The following is a 13,521-nucleotide window of genomic DNA, read 5'->3' as shown; positions in this document are numbered from 1 at the left end:
CTGAGCTCTGGCTTGTCTTGTCCTTGATATGCACCTTATTGACCTCAAATATGACATGGAGCATCTCCGGCCCCACCCAGTGTTGGGAGTGATTTGTAAAGAGAGAGTGCGTGAGAAGGAGAGGTGGCGACTCCCCTCCCTCACCTACAAACAACCCCCCCCCCCCTCCCCAAAAAAAATAACACACACAAGCACAAGTCTGTCGGCTGCCGTCTCCCTCGGGTGTCTCGCTGCAGAATTTGGGACAGATTGTGTTTTCACTACTTTAATATGCAATCCAAGGCTCTGATCTCGGGGAGAGAAACAAGACTGAACATTGGGAGTGTGTTTTCAAAGTGGTAATGTTTTCAGTCCTCAGCCCTCCCTCTCTCCCCCTCTCCCTCTCTATTCTCCCACTTCAGTTCAATTAGGCACTTTATTGGCTTCGGTGTCGAATAAGAAAAAAAAAATTAAAAAAAAAGAAAGAAATTTTGCCAAAGTCTGTCCACCTCTCTCACCCTCTCATTCCTTATTATGCAACCAGAAACCACAGTATTTTCAGTGTGGTCATGTTTTGTATCCTGACAGATGTTGTCATGGGAAATGGCCCTCTTCCTACAAAACTCCCCAAAAAGAAAAAAAAAAAAAAAAAAAAAAAGTCAAAATTTCCATTTCTGCTCCTAGCGACATGTTTGCACTAAACGTTCTGCTGTTACTGTGCATGGCAGGCCGAGCTGAGGTGGGGTTCAGTGTGCGAGACTACTGTAGACGTGTAGCCTTACTGTAGGTGTGTATTCGGCAGTGTATATAGATGTGCATGCTCCTCTCTCTCCCTCTCTCTCTCCCCCTCTCTCTCTCTCTCTCTCTCAGTTTGTCTGCTTTAGGCCAGCTCCGTGCTCGTGGTGTCTGTGTTGCGACGTAGCCGGCTAGTCATGTTGTTTTTTTTCTTTCTTTCTTTTCTTATTGTGATGTGTAGAGGAATGCAAACTTAACTCTCACCTGCTCACCAGGTGACCTCATCGCTTCTCAGTGGGTGTGGCTCCTCGACATAGTCCTCAGATCTTGTTTTTGGACCCTCCCCTCCCCTCCACCGCCACAAACTCAAACCCACTCTCACCCACACCCACCACTGACCCTCCCACCTCTTCAAACACCCCCTAAGACATATTATGGGACCCCGTTCTTCCCCTTTTTCCACCCCCCCCTTCCTCCCCCAACTTGGGCCCCATCGAAGCACCAGCAACTGTAGACTGCATTTGTCATACCACTGTTTTTCTGTTCCTTCTTCTCGTTCTGTTGATTTTTTTCCTGGTTTTGATTTGTACTGTATGCTCTGTCTAACCTAGACCAGTTTTAACAAAATGCCATTTCTGTGTGTAGCCTGTTTACCCCTCCCACACACACACACACACACACACACACACACACACACACTCTTCCATGCCCTCTTTTTTGCACTTTCACTGCCCACTCCTCCTCCTCGCCCAAACATACACACACTTTCCTCCTCCGCCTCCCACGAGTCTCTTCTCTCGAGTGCCAAAATAGAACAGAGAGGAAAAAAACAAAACAAAAAAAAGACAACAACAACAACAACAACTACCATTCCAAGCGTTTCTTTGAGTTGTTCTTGTGTGTCGGACATCCATCCTGGAAGCACCCATGAAGCCAGCATGCTCCGCCCTCATAACATGATGTCGCTCATGACGCCTCAACTGAACAGCACCTTGCCCCCCACCACCACCACTCCTCCTCCTCCTCCTCACCACCCCCCACAGAGCTAAACCCGACAAGGATTAACCCCTCTGCAGGTTGGCTACCTACCTACTGTCCTGCCTCTCAACCTACCTAAAAAAGCCCTACCGCTCATGCCAGCTGCTTTTCCTAATTCTGTCATCTCTTCAGCCTGTGGGACTTCATTGATTGTGTGCCATAGTGTTGGGGGCACCTTTCACTCTCCTCACCTCCCCCTCTTTCTACCCTCCCTCCCCCCCTCCTCACCTTTTCTCTCTCTCTCTCTCTCTCTCTCTACCCCCTCCCTCCCTCCCCCTCTCTCGCTCTCGCTCCATTTGATTTTTCTCGATGGGAAAGATTCAAAAAACTCCATTTTCTAATGATGATTTTTTTTGTTGTCGTTTAACATCCAAACCACGCACGCCGACACACGCACCGCCCCCGCGCGGTGGTGTGGGGAGTGTTTACGCACCGTCAGCTGCGCAGCCATCCTCTGTCTTCTTGAACTTTTTTGAACTTTCACCCCCTCATGAACTTTATTGACCTTCTTCCTCCTCCTCCTACCCCCCTTCTGTGTTCATCCAACTGTTTGGACGATAACTCTCCATTCCATCCCCAAAACCTCTCTGAGACTGTGCAATGCTAGCTGATATGATTGGATTTTTTTGTTTGTTTGTTTGTTGCTCATCATTGGGGACAATTCTCTGAGATATAAGTCGAAAAAGAACAAAAAAAAAAAAACATATGAAAGGAAGAAAAAAAAAAAACATCAAAAAAAGAAATGCAGACAAACAAAAAAAAATGAAAAAACACTAAGCAACTGTTTCTCCACAATTTCATTTTTTTTCTCTCTCATTGTAAATATTTTTGTCAGATTTTTGCCGAGCTGTAAAGAGAGAAGTGTTGAGCAGAAAGGGGCCGGCAGCATAAAGAGGTACTAGTGGACGCGGTAGACGATCATTACACTTTTCATCCTCTGTATCCGATAGTTAGGTCTGCCTGTATAATCGGCTATGCTAGTTCTACTGTGTTAACCTGTGCTGTTGTTATTAGTGTTGATTTACCTACTGTATTCGCTGTTTAGCTTCCATGTTGGCTAGCAAACTCTTTAGATACCTGTGCTCATTGAATAATAATACTAACCTTGAGAAGTAGTCCGAGCCATTCTCAACGTAGGCTTGTTTTTGTACATTTGTTGATGTTTTCCTAACAGTGAGTTGTAGTGGCGCTAGTATCTTTTATCATCAAGCCATAGTAATTGAAAATGCTTGGTCGTGTTAGAGACATATCATTGTGGAAAACGGCTCGACTCAGCTCCTCCAGGTTGGAAAAAGAACCCAGGGAGGTTGACAAAAGAAATTTAAAAAAGAAAAAAGAAACTAGGCTCCTCCTGGGCAACAAAACGAGGAAGCTGAGCTGCTAACTTTTGTGCAATACAGTCCTAGTTTACATAACATAGAATGATAGTTTAGAGATGATTAACCTCTGCAGGTGCCGCTCAACCATCCTGCTGCCTGCAGAACCAAACTTGTGGCATATCTCCATATTTCGCCTGAACATCAGAGACATTTTGAAAGTATTAACGTGACTGCGTGAGATTAGACTCCACCATTTCATCGCATTGCTCTGAGCTCCACTCTTGATTTATGCTGCCTGCCCCATTGCCCTGAGAACACCACATGAGCTATTTATTTCTCAGACTATTATTATTATACTATTAATAAATAACAACGCAACAAGAAAAAGGGAACGACTGGAAAAAGGTGAATTAATATTAGTATTGTTTTGTTTTTATTTTTAGTATTTTAGTGGTTGCTTTTAACAACATTCATTAACTGACTTAAAGAGTATTGAATATTTAATGTAATTGTAGCATTGTGTTTGTAAAGAGAAAAAAAACCTAGTGAGTTGTGTTTCTTGACTTGTGGATTACCAGTGAAGTGGGCAATCTAGTGCTAATATATATGAGGTCTTTTTTTAAGGATTCTTATTTTGCGACAGCAACAGCAGTCATTATAAATGTTCATTTTAGCATCACCTGTCTTCCGTTGTCTTATTCTTCACCTTCCACCACACTCTGCATCATCACAGTAACACATCGCAAGTCTGGGGGTGGGCAAGAGTGTGTGTTTGTGTGTGTCATGGAGAGTGTGTGTGTGTGCGTGTCTGTGTGTGTGTGCGGGTTTGTGTGGAAGGTGGGAGCAGATGTGTGTTTGTTAGGAATGTACGTGTGAGTGTAAGTTAACAAACTTGTGTGTTTATTTGTGTGTGTGTGTGTGTGTCTATGCAAAATATGGTATGTCCCCGTGTCTGGCTGCTTACTTGTGTATGAGTGTATTTCTGTTTCTGTGTGTGTGAGAGAGTGTGTGTGTGTGTTCTTGCTGGCTCTGTGAGGGTGGGGTTCAGGGTGGGTGTTCTGTCCAGTGTCCACCAAAAGCTAAAACCTGTCAGGCTTCCATACCTCCTGATGGAACCTCCTGACGTTATAGCTGCAAACCCTCATCATGTGATCTGACTCAACTCGACTGTCCATAACCCCCTCAGTCACCTGACCAACCAAATCAACCAATCACTGTCCACCACTACCGCCCTCCCCTGCGCCATCCTTTGCTGCACACCACGTCAGCCCCATGTGATGTTCTCCATCGATAACATACTACTGTCACAATCTACTGTTACATGCTGACAGATCTGGGGATCAATACTCGTCTAGAATGGACGTTCACGTGTGCAAACTTGAGGTGCACTTGTTTTTGTTTTACTAATTTATGGTGTTTTCACCTTTCACATTAAGAAGTGTAACAAAGCACTGCTTAAGTTGCTAAAGAACAAGCATGCCTCAAGTTTTGTTTGATTTATAAAGGGCCAGTTCACCCAAAAATGATTTTTTTTTTCGTGCAGTTTTTGAGATATGTGTCTCTAAAATTTCTGCCTCCACCACAAAACAATGGAGGTAAATGGTATTTAGTTTGTGGTGCCCAGAGCATTGAAAAGGTACATTTTAATAATCAGAAACAGTATCCCTGTTACCCACAGACCTCACTGAGAATAGTTTTTGTTGGGACTATTTTGTCCTATGAAAACATTTCAGTACTCTGTGCACCAGAATCTAAATTCATTTTTTCAGGTTGGTGACAGAAATCTCAGAGACAGACATCTCAAAGTATAGTTGGATACCACTACAGTTAAGTAAGAGAAGATTTGGATGAAGTGACCCTTTACTCTTCAAAGATGCACGTGTTGTGTTTATATTCATCAGCATCATTTGAAACCATCTTAAATTCATGTATTTTTCCCCAGAGCTGCATATTACATTCTACTGTTCATACTACTGTACGTGCTGCATACTACCTTACCAGGTCAGATTCCACCTTAACCTGTCTCCATGCCAACCACCAAGGAGCCAGTTGCATGGCAACCGGCTTCCGCCACAACAAACCAACCTACCAACCAACCATCTTCCTCAACCGCAGAGGCCACGCCCACCTGACTATGATCGTTCCATAGAAGAAGAGCTAGAGGAAGAGAGAGGATAGGAAGAAGAGATGACAGATGAAAGAGATGTAGTTGTGATTCTCAGGGTGTCTTATATAAATCTACTGTTCAGTCTGTTCTCCAGTCTCTCACTGGTGTCCTGTTGCCCCTAACTGAGCCCAAAGGCGATCATGTCCGTCCATGATAAATTCCTTGTACAATTGATTGACCACTGACCAATTCCTCTCGATCAGTTGATTGATAGCATTGATTGACCAACTCTCTTGAGAGACGCTACACAGCCAGTCAGGTGAATGAAGCTAGGCACTGTAACTAATGTTTACAACCCAAATGAGACCAACAACGCTGTTGAAAGAATGTCTAGGACTTAAAAAAAAAAAAAAAAAAAAAGAGACAAATCTCTGAAGAGTACTTATTTCTAAATGATGGAACTTTTCGCTTACTTTCTATGTGACATGAGGTAATGTAATTTTTTTCAATCATTGCATGTGACTATTTTGATTTGCAATGAAACTGTTAGAATGGATGGTACATTTGTGACGTCAGTGCAACGTTGAGACGCCGATGCTAGAAATCAATGTCGGTGTCTTCTAACAGTGTTTTCATGTCGCCGTGAGGAGTGCTTATGGACCAATGAATGCTAAATGTGTGACCATACAAAGCTGTAAAGGTTTTGTTTATTTGTACATGGTTATGGGTAAAATAAACCATTGAAGCAAATTAACATCTTTAGTCTTAAGGAGTAAGCCCTCACACATTTGTTTGTAAAGTCAGTGCCAGAAACGGTACTTTGAAAGCTTTGGATAATGCAGTAGATACATTGTTATGAGGTAAGTTTCAACAGTAAAAGTTGATCCAACATGGCACCTGGTAATGTGCTTCCATTCAGATACTCTGAGGTTTTCTAGGAGGGCTTATGTAGTCGGATCACCGTGTTAGGGAAGGTCAAGACAAAGAAAATCAGGGTCTGATCCACTGTCAAACATCACCGCCCTCCCTACGACAGGCATCACACTTAAGAAGGGGTGGGGTTCAACTCTTTGACATATCCATCTACCCACAATCCTCCTGTGCACCAGAGTCATCCGATCAACAAACACCTGCACCCCCGCATCCACCATGATTCCACAAACCAGCCAATCAGCTCCCGTGACCTCTGGCCAAAATCGTCTCCGCCCTCTCCATGCCATCGGCTAAGCGGATAGTGGCTTTTTGAGCTGTTGTTGCAAAGCCCCCTGGGAAATGGAGTCACAATTCACAGCATGGTCCGACCAACCTCTTGTCACTCTCCTCCCACACACCTTTCTCCATATGCCACTAAAGAAGTTCCTCCGGCTTCCAGCAAGAAGGTCACGGCATTCTGCGGTGTTTTTATAGTGTGTATGTTAGAGTGCACAATGTTACACACTCCTGATAAGTTAGGACACTGCAAACAAGCAAATACACGGGTCTTCCAGGCAGCTAAAAGTTAATGAAATTGACAAAAGAAAAACTGCATTTTTACAGTGCGCTGATGAAATCTCAACACCAAGATGTAAAGGGGAGATTTGACACACAGTATAGAGCAGATTGGACCTACTCGTTTTCTTGGAGGCTGAATCGCTGTGAGAGCAAAGATTCACAGATGGATTTATACTCATATTGTGGGACCACACTTTTTCTGGGTCAGTAAAATTAGGCTGAAGCCCAGTGAACAAGCCAGCAGCTCACATATAGCAGAGAGCAGCAGGGGCTCTCCATCAAAATTATCTGGCTGCCTGAGTAAAAAGTGAGATGTTCCCATTTTGGGCCACAGAAAATCTGGGCGAGTTTCAGGCGTCTGCTGTAAATATAACGAATCAAATTTAAAATCCCAATAAAATGACATGAATTTACCATCTAATAATAAATTCACACATGGAGCATAACTATACAGTTCCGTCTTCTCTGTCGTGCACTGGTTAGGTGATCATAATGCACTAATATATAATATATAATAAACCACTTTATTCTCTCTGATTCAAACCAGTTCTTCAGTATTATTTATCAAAAAGTTGTTTGCCTTTGGTACTGATGCAAATCCAAAACACAAATGGACTGCTAAAGTTCCTAACATTTGTGCCAACATGAATGTCCTCATTAATCCTCAAAAAGGCCACAGTTCTTTAATTCCAATGGGAAAACTGGAAAAATATATATGGCTCCAGAAATATAGGCTACATGTGCACTGTGTCTCTGCAAGAAACGAGCCGATCCGATTTATCTTCATTCCCTCTTATGCCAGACTTCACAGGAGCAACCTGGGAATTCCTGTGGTCCAGGATGTACCCTTCAACAACAGAAAACAAATCCAGAGCTAAAACAACCAAATGTTAGACTGAAGCTCTGGTATTCAAGCCATTTAGTTACATGTATGTGTGGCAGAGCAGGTCAGACTGAGCTGGATGTGATCGGTACACACATGAGCGAGTCTTTGACGATACTGAATCACGGTTGTCACCGAATGTACTATTAGCTTTTAGCGGTGGAGCGCCACATAGGCTACTGGTGTTTTTAACTCTGCAGTGAGAGACAGTGCGTCCTCATTAAAAGCTTTTTAAAAGACGGGAAAGCCACAGAAACAATCAGAATGAGGAAGCGTTGTCTTAAATAACAGGCTGCTGTGCCATCAACCTTATGGTTAGTGTTTTTACAGAACTAGTTTTGTACTGAACGAAATGTCACAGCTTGAAGCAGCAACAGACTGAACACAGCGAGAACAGCTCAGGATGTCGCCGCCGTATGAACGAGGATGCTCACTCTTATGCACTGAGGTGCATTTGAAATGTGAAGCCATCGTTTGGCTTAGAAACAAAGAGCTGCACACAAAGTCAGTCTTTGAATCGACACTGAAGAGTCAAGTTAGCACGGTGATTCATCCTCAGTGAGATTTAGTGTTTGCCGTAAACTCTGCAGCTGGTCCCTCACGTTGTCAGCCAGCTCTTTTATACAGTATATTTGGAAGGTTATCATGAGTTTATATTGTAATTTGCATCTATAGCTCCACCACTGACCTTGTCCTCAGACACTCTTGGCTGTGGTAAATAAGGATTAGAGAGTGAACAAATAAAAGTCCTTACACCTAAATCAGCTCTTCCCTGTTTAGGTAGTGACTGAGTCGTCTTTTAGCCTGCAGCATCTGAAATATGTAATATAAGACTGTAGCTAAAAGCTGTGGTCGTGAATGATGACAAATAATAAAACACTGCCTTTCATGTTTTTACTTTTGAGTAAAAACACTTCCTGTTTGGCTGTGCAGTGTCTACTTAGTGTTAACAGAACCAGTCAGATTATCTGTGTCTCCTGAGCAGCTCTGCCTCCAAGAAACATCTCAGTCAACCCCTTGTCTCAGTGTATTATTGTCTCAAAACAACATCTTCTTAGAGGAGAGCATTCATTCAGTTCCAAAACTGGCCACTGAGATGTTAATGTGCCTTAGATCAGCCCGCAAAGGTGTTGTAGGTTGTGTGAGAAGCACAGAGGCCTCTGAGGATACAGGAGGTAAGTGGTGTCATAGCCTACAGTATGAGAGGTGAAATGGTATTGTTGTGTAAGAGCATGACTGCAAAACTTCCAGCCATGTAGAGCTAGAAACACACGATGTTTCTAAGAGCAGACCGGAGACGCTGCTGTTTGCATTTTGTCCTGTGCATTATGCAGAGAGCGATCGGAGCTTAACTGTGCCTCTGCAAGGACAACAAACTTAGATTTAAAAGGCGCTCTCTGAAAGTAGGTCAGATCATCGGAACAATTGATGCCGAATAAAGTCGAGGAAAGCAAAACAAACTAGGAAACAAACTGTTTTATGTATTAAGATATTAAGATATTGGTCACAGTTCAGTATCCAATGTATAAGCTACACAAGAAACATGTTTTTTAGTGGACTAACACAAGTTTGACACATTAATAGACTAAATCATTCTGTAAACTGAATAGTTTTTGTCTCATTAACAACAGGCTGCATCATCCATCCTGTAATTTAGACATATTTATTAATCCAAAATAGAATTGCAGGTATCTATAATTTCTATAACTCTAACTATGCCATACAAAGATCCCCAGAACTGGTTTTTCAAGGTGTTTAAGTGTATTTCAGGCACTCTTGCCCTACTTTTGTGCAGAGGCTAAAGCCTGCACAGACTCGGCGGCTGTGTGAGCCACAGAGGTGCCTGTCTGACAGCTTCCATGATAAACTAGCTGTGCTCCTGTAGGCTTTGTACCAACATATATATCCCAGACGTCTCTGAATCTAGGACACTAGGGTGTCGCTCAAGCTACAACTGTTGTCGCTCAGCCGCTGCAACAATTAAAAACTTCCAGAGCTTACCGACCACCGAACAACCAAAGTAATTGAATTAATCATAAAACCAAACATTTTGCTCAATAAATATCTCTACCTCTTAACTTCTCCTTTAACTCGTGCTAGCTAGTGCTTGCTAGTTATCCATCTTTGTCAGTGTTAACGAAGCACCCACTACTGCTAATAGCGCTCCTCTCCTCTTAGAGGCTGCACATTGATTTCCCTCTCTCCTCCTTTTTTTTTTTTTTACTTTTTTACATGTTCCCAGGTTCATCTGAACTCTAAGAATAGATCTCAGTAAACCCCGAAGGAGATGTTCACAGGAATTCCCAGGTTGTTCCTGTGAAGTCTAGCAGACGTAGGAATGAAGATAAATTGGATTAGGCTAACTTCTCGCAGAGAAACAGTTCCTCCATATTTCTGTAACCACGCTGGGCCGTTATGGGCGTTGCACCATATTCCCCACTGGAATATAAAGTTGTGGCCTTGTTTCTGAGGATTAATGTGGACGTTGAATGTGGCACCTTTTGTAAGTAGGCCAGTACCAAATGTGTGCGTCGTCCACCTGCAGGTTTAGAGGGGATCTGAACTACACCAGAGCTTGCAACATGCAAAGAAAATCCTACCAGTGCTGGTATAACAAGCCGAAGTGCACAGTGGTTAAAGAATACTGGTGCATCATAATTCCATGATGCAGGCAGGCATAAAGGGGCACGCTGAACCTAGAGAGCATTAGAGCAAATAATTTATGTTGTGGGACCATGCATGCTGGATGTCTCTCTGCCCTGCTTCCATGAAGGCCCTCACAGTCCCTGGGGAAGTCCCTGTTTACAACCGGCATGCAAGGTTTCAGAGGGCACCACAACAGTGAAACGTGAAATTGTCAGCGTCCCCTTTAAACTGTTAATGTTTATTAGTAAACGCTATGAATTAGTAATGTAATGAGTATTCACAGCTCCAGATGGAGGAGCAAGAATTGTATTTTTAATGGCACAGTCGAGGGTAAAGAATGGAGGGACGACCTGTGGTGTGGCGTCTCTAACTCGCACTGGAGAGACGGACGACTGCGTAACGATCCCGTAGTTCAGACACCTCTTCAGTGGATCCTGTTAGTCTTTCGCTATTCATGCTATTGGATAAATTTATCATGAGGGGAGATCTCTTACCAGCGTAACAGCACTCCAGCAAATGAGCTGAGGCCGCGTGATGGCCGATCAATAGACTAAATGGCAATCAGTCGAAGCACTGGAAGGTCAGTGTCAGCAATGGCAACATTGTGATATTTTAAAGAGTAAGTCAATCATACACTTCGTATCACTGTGATACATTTAAAGCTCCAGTGTGTTTCCTACATCCATTTAAGAAAGACGTGATGTTGGCCGCTAAATTATGAACCTAAGGTTTAAGGGTGTAATTATTTTGCATGTCCAGGAAGCCACGATTGCTACTTTTAAGCACGGGACACATTTTTGTCACACTCCTAAACAAATCATGTGTTGTTTATCTCATTTGTGGATAAAATTCTTCAAATGCAGACATGACCTGCTTCTCTTTCTCCCTCCTCTTGCAGCACTCTGAGGTTTTACGCTGCAGAAACATCAGATAAATGACACAGTTCAGGGGAAAAAAATGTTATATTTGTCTTGTTTTTGTACATCCACTTACATGCATTTAACGCCTGCCGGTGTGGTCGGTTACAGCTGCAATAGGAAAGTGCGCTGCTAAGGTTTATGGGTTTGTTTCCCCCGTGGGGCCAAACTGACTGAACGTGTCTGTACCGGGTAATTAAAGAAAAATTCACATTTCAAAATCACAAAAAGTGACAGTGAGAGAATTAACTCTGCAGATCTGTGCTTTTCTGTCCAACAACCGTGACATATTTACACTGAAGCAGTGATATTCTACCTTACCAAGAAGAACCTTCATCGTTAAAGTTCACTGCAACCAGCCAAACAGAGCCACCACTCCCCATTCAGCTTCAGTCTCTCCATTTCTTTCTGTAATTATGTATCACCCCTTCTCTCTTCCTCTCCGACAGCCTGCTTTACATCCCAGTATGAGCGCGGCGGAGCTTTTGCCAGCATAAACAGCAGATGTTTTGAATAGTAAAGATACACAATCACTTAATCCTTGGCAATTCACATGCTGAGCAACGCAGTCCAATTGAATCCACAGTCTGAAGGGAGGTTCGCTTGAAGGGTTTCTTTCCAAAGGGCTTCATTTCAATTTGGGGGGAAAAAACAAATAAACAACAAACGTAGGTATAAAATGTACATGACATTATCTGCTCTTTTATTATATCACCTGAAATCTAATAAGTTGCTTTCAGGAAGTGAATGTGCCTCAGCTTGGGAATGAAATGCTTTATTTCTGCCTGCAGGTCTTTCTAAGGACACAGCAGGGAGCGATTCTAAAACAAAGATTGACTATTTCATACTACATCCTCTCAGCCAGCAACTTTGTCCCCGTTTGTTTCCATTTTTGGAAAGTTATATGATAACACACTGTATTTAGTACCAGCAGATACTAATTGATGATGAATTTCAGAGGCAGTTACAATAAGAGTTTATTCAGCATTTTGGAATAACACCCTTCAAGTGCTATAAAGACGATTTGTGATCTTTTAGAAACAAAGAGCAATTGTATACCAAACTTCCTTCGCTTAAAGAAAGCCTTTTTCTAATGTAATATATTTTATATGAAACTTAAACAATGATTCTCTCAGAGTTTAATAAGATATTGGCTTTTAAAAAATATGTATACATTTGTAACTTAATGAAATTTTAAATTAAATTGAATATTTTTGGCAACTAAATATGATTTGTAGTGAAGAAGAGAGCTCCAATGTTTAAAAGAGCATGTCGTTCTGATTGTATCTCGTGTCTACATGCAGTCAGCCAAAAGTGATCTTACGTCAGTTTGTTAAAAACTGAATTTAAATTAAAATGTCTAATCTAACAGCAGCTGTAGGCTGCATTTTACTGAACATCTACCAACAGCGACACATTCAAACTATTTTAAGTGACCTCCAAAATGAAATTCACACTTGTTTTACACAGAAATGACTGATCTGGTTGCACTAAACAGCTTAGAGTAAGTATGTATGTAGAGTATTTTGTTACAGGCAGTCGAGATCTTTAGTCCCTCAGACTCTTTGCATCACAATATTAATTTACTTTAAACAGCTCATCATCGTCTTTCATCCATAATCCTCTCTGATTTACCGGACGCCAGTCAGCTGAGCTAAACAATGAACAATGATTGTACTTTTTGTATGCTGTTTGTTCTGCTGTGATAACGTTTCTAACTCAAACTTACAGATTTACATTTATTTGACATTAATCTAATTCCTAGATGTTCCCAAAAGAAGACATATTTGAGATTTATTGAATGTTTATTATGTGTAAAAAAAAAAAAAAACAATATATAGGCCATAAGTTCTATTAACTGCATTGCAAAAGCTGTGATTTTAAAAAGCACTGTAGCGTGTACAGTGATTTCTTTATCAATTTTATGGTACATAATATGTTCTGCAATCTTGCAGCTTTTGTTCCTTTTCTTTTGTTTTTGTTCTGGAGCCTATGCTTTAATAAATACATTTTTCTACGGTACAAAAGGGAAGCCTACGCAGTGCTTGATGTGTCTAACTGGTGTTGCCGTGGGTGGCAGCAAAACCGGAACGCAAATAAGTTCTGCTCCCTTCTTCTCTTGTGTCTTTTTTTTTTTTTTAAATTATAAACAACATAAAATGCAGTTTATCTACATATTATCTCTGTCTCTTATTTCAGTACATAAAGCACTTTTCTATTCTTCTTCTACTCTTGTTTTTGGGCTTCGACCTCTTCTTGTAATAATAATAATAATAATAATGTTTTCAGGAAGGAAGATGGAACATGTTGCACTGAAGGTAAGACACATCTGGATGACAGCTAACACTTAAAGCTGCTCAAATCAATGTTTTATAAAAACAAAGGATGAAGTGAGAGCATGTAATG

This window comes from Pempheris klunzingeri, chromosome 4, assembly GCF_042242105.1.
Source record: "Pempheris klunzingeri isolate RE-2024b chromosome 4, fPemKlu1.hap1, whole genome shotgun sequence".
NCBI lineage: Eukaryota > Metazoa > Chordata > Actinopteri > Acropomatiformes > Pempheridae > Pempheris > Pempheris klunzingeri.
This window is presented reverse-complemented; position numbering follows the sequence as displayed.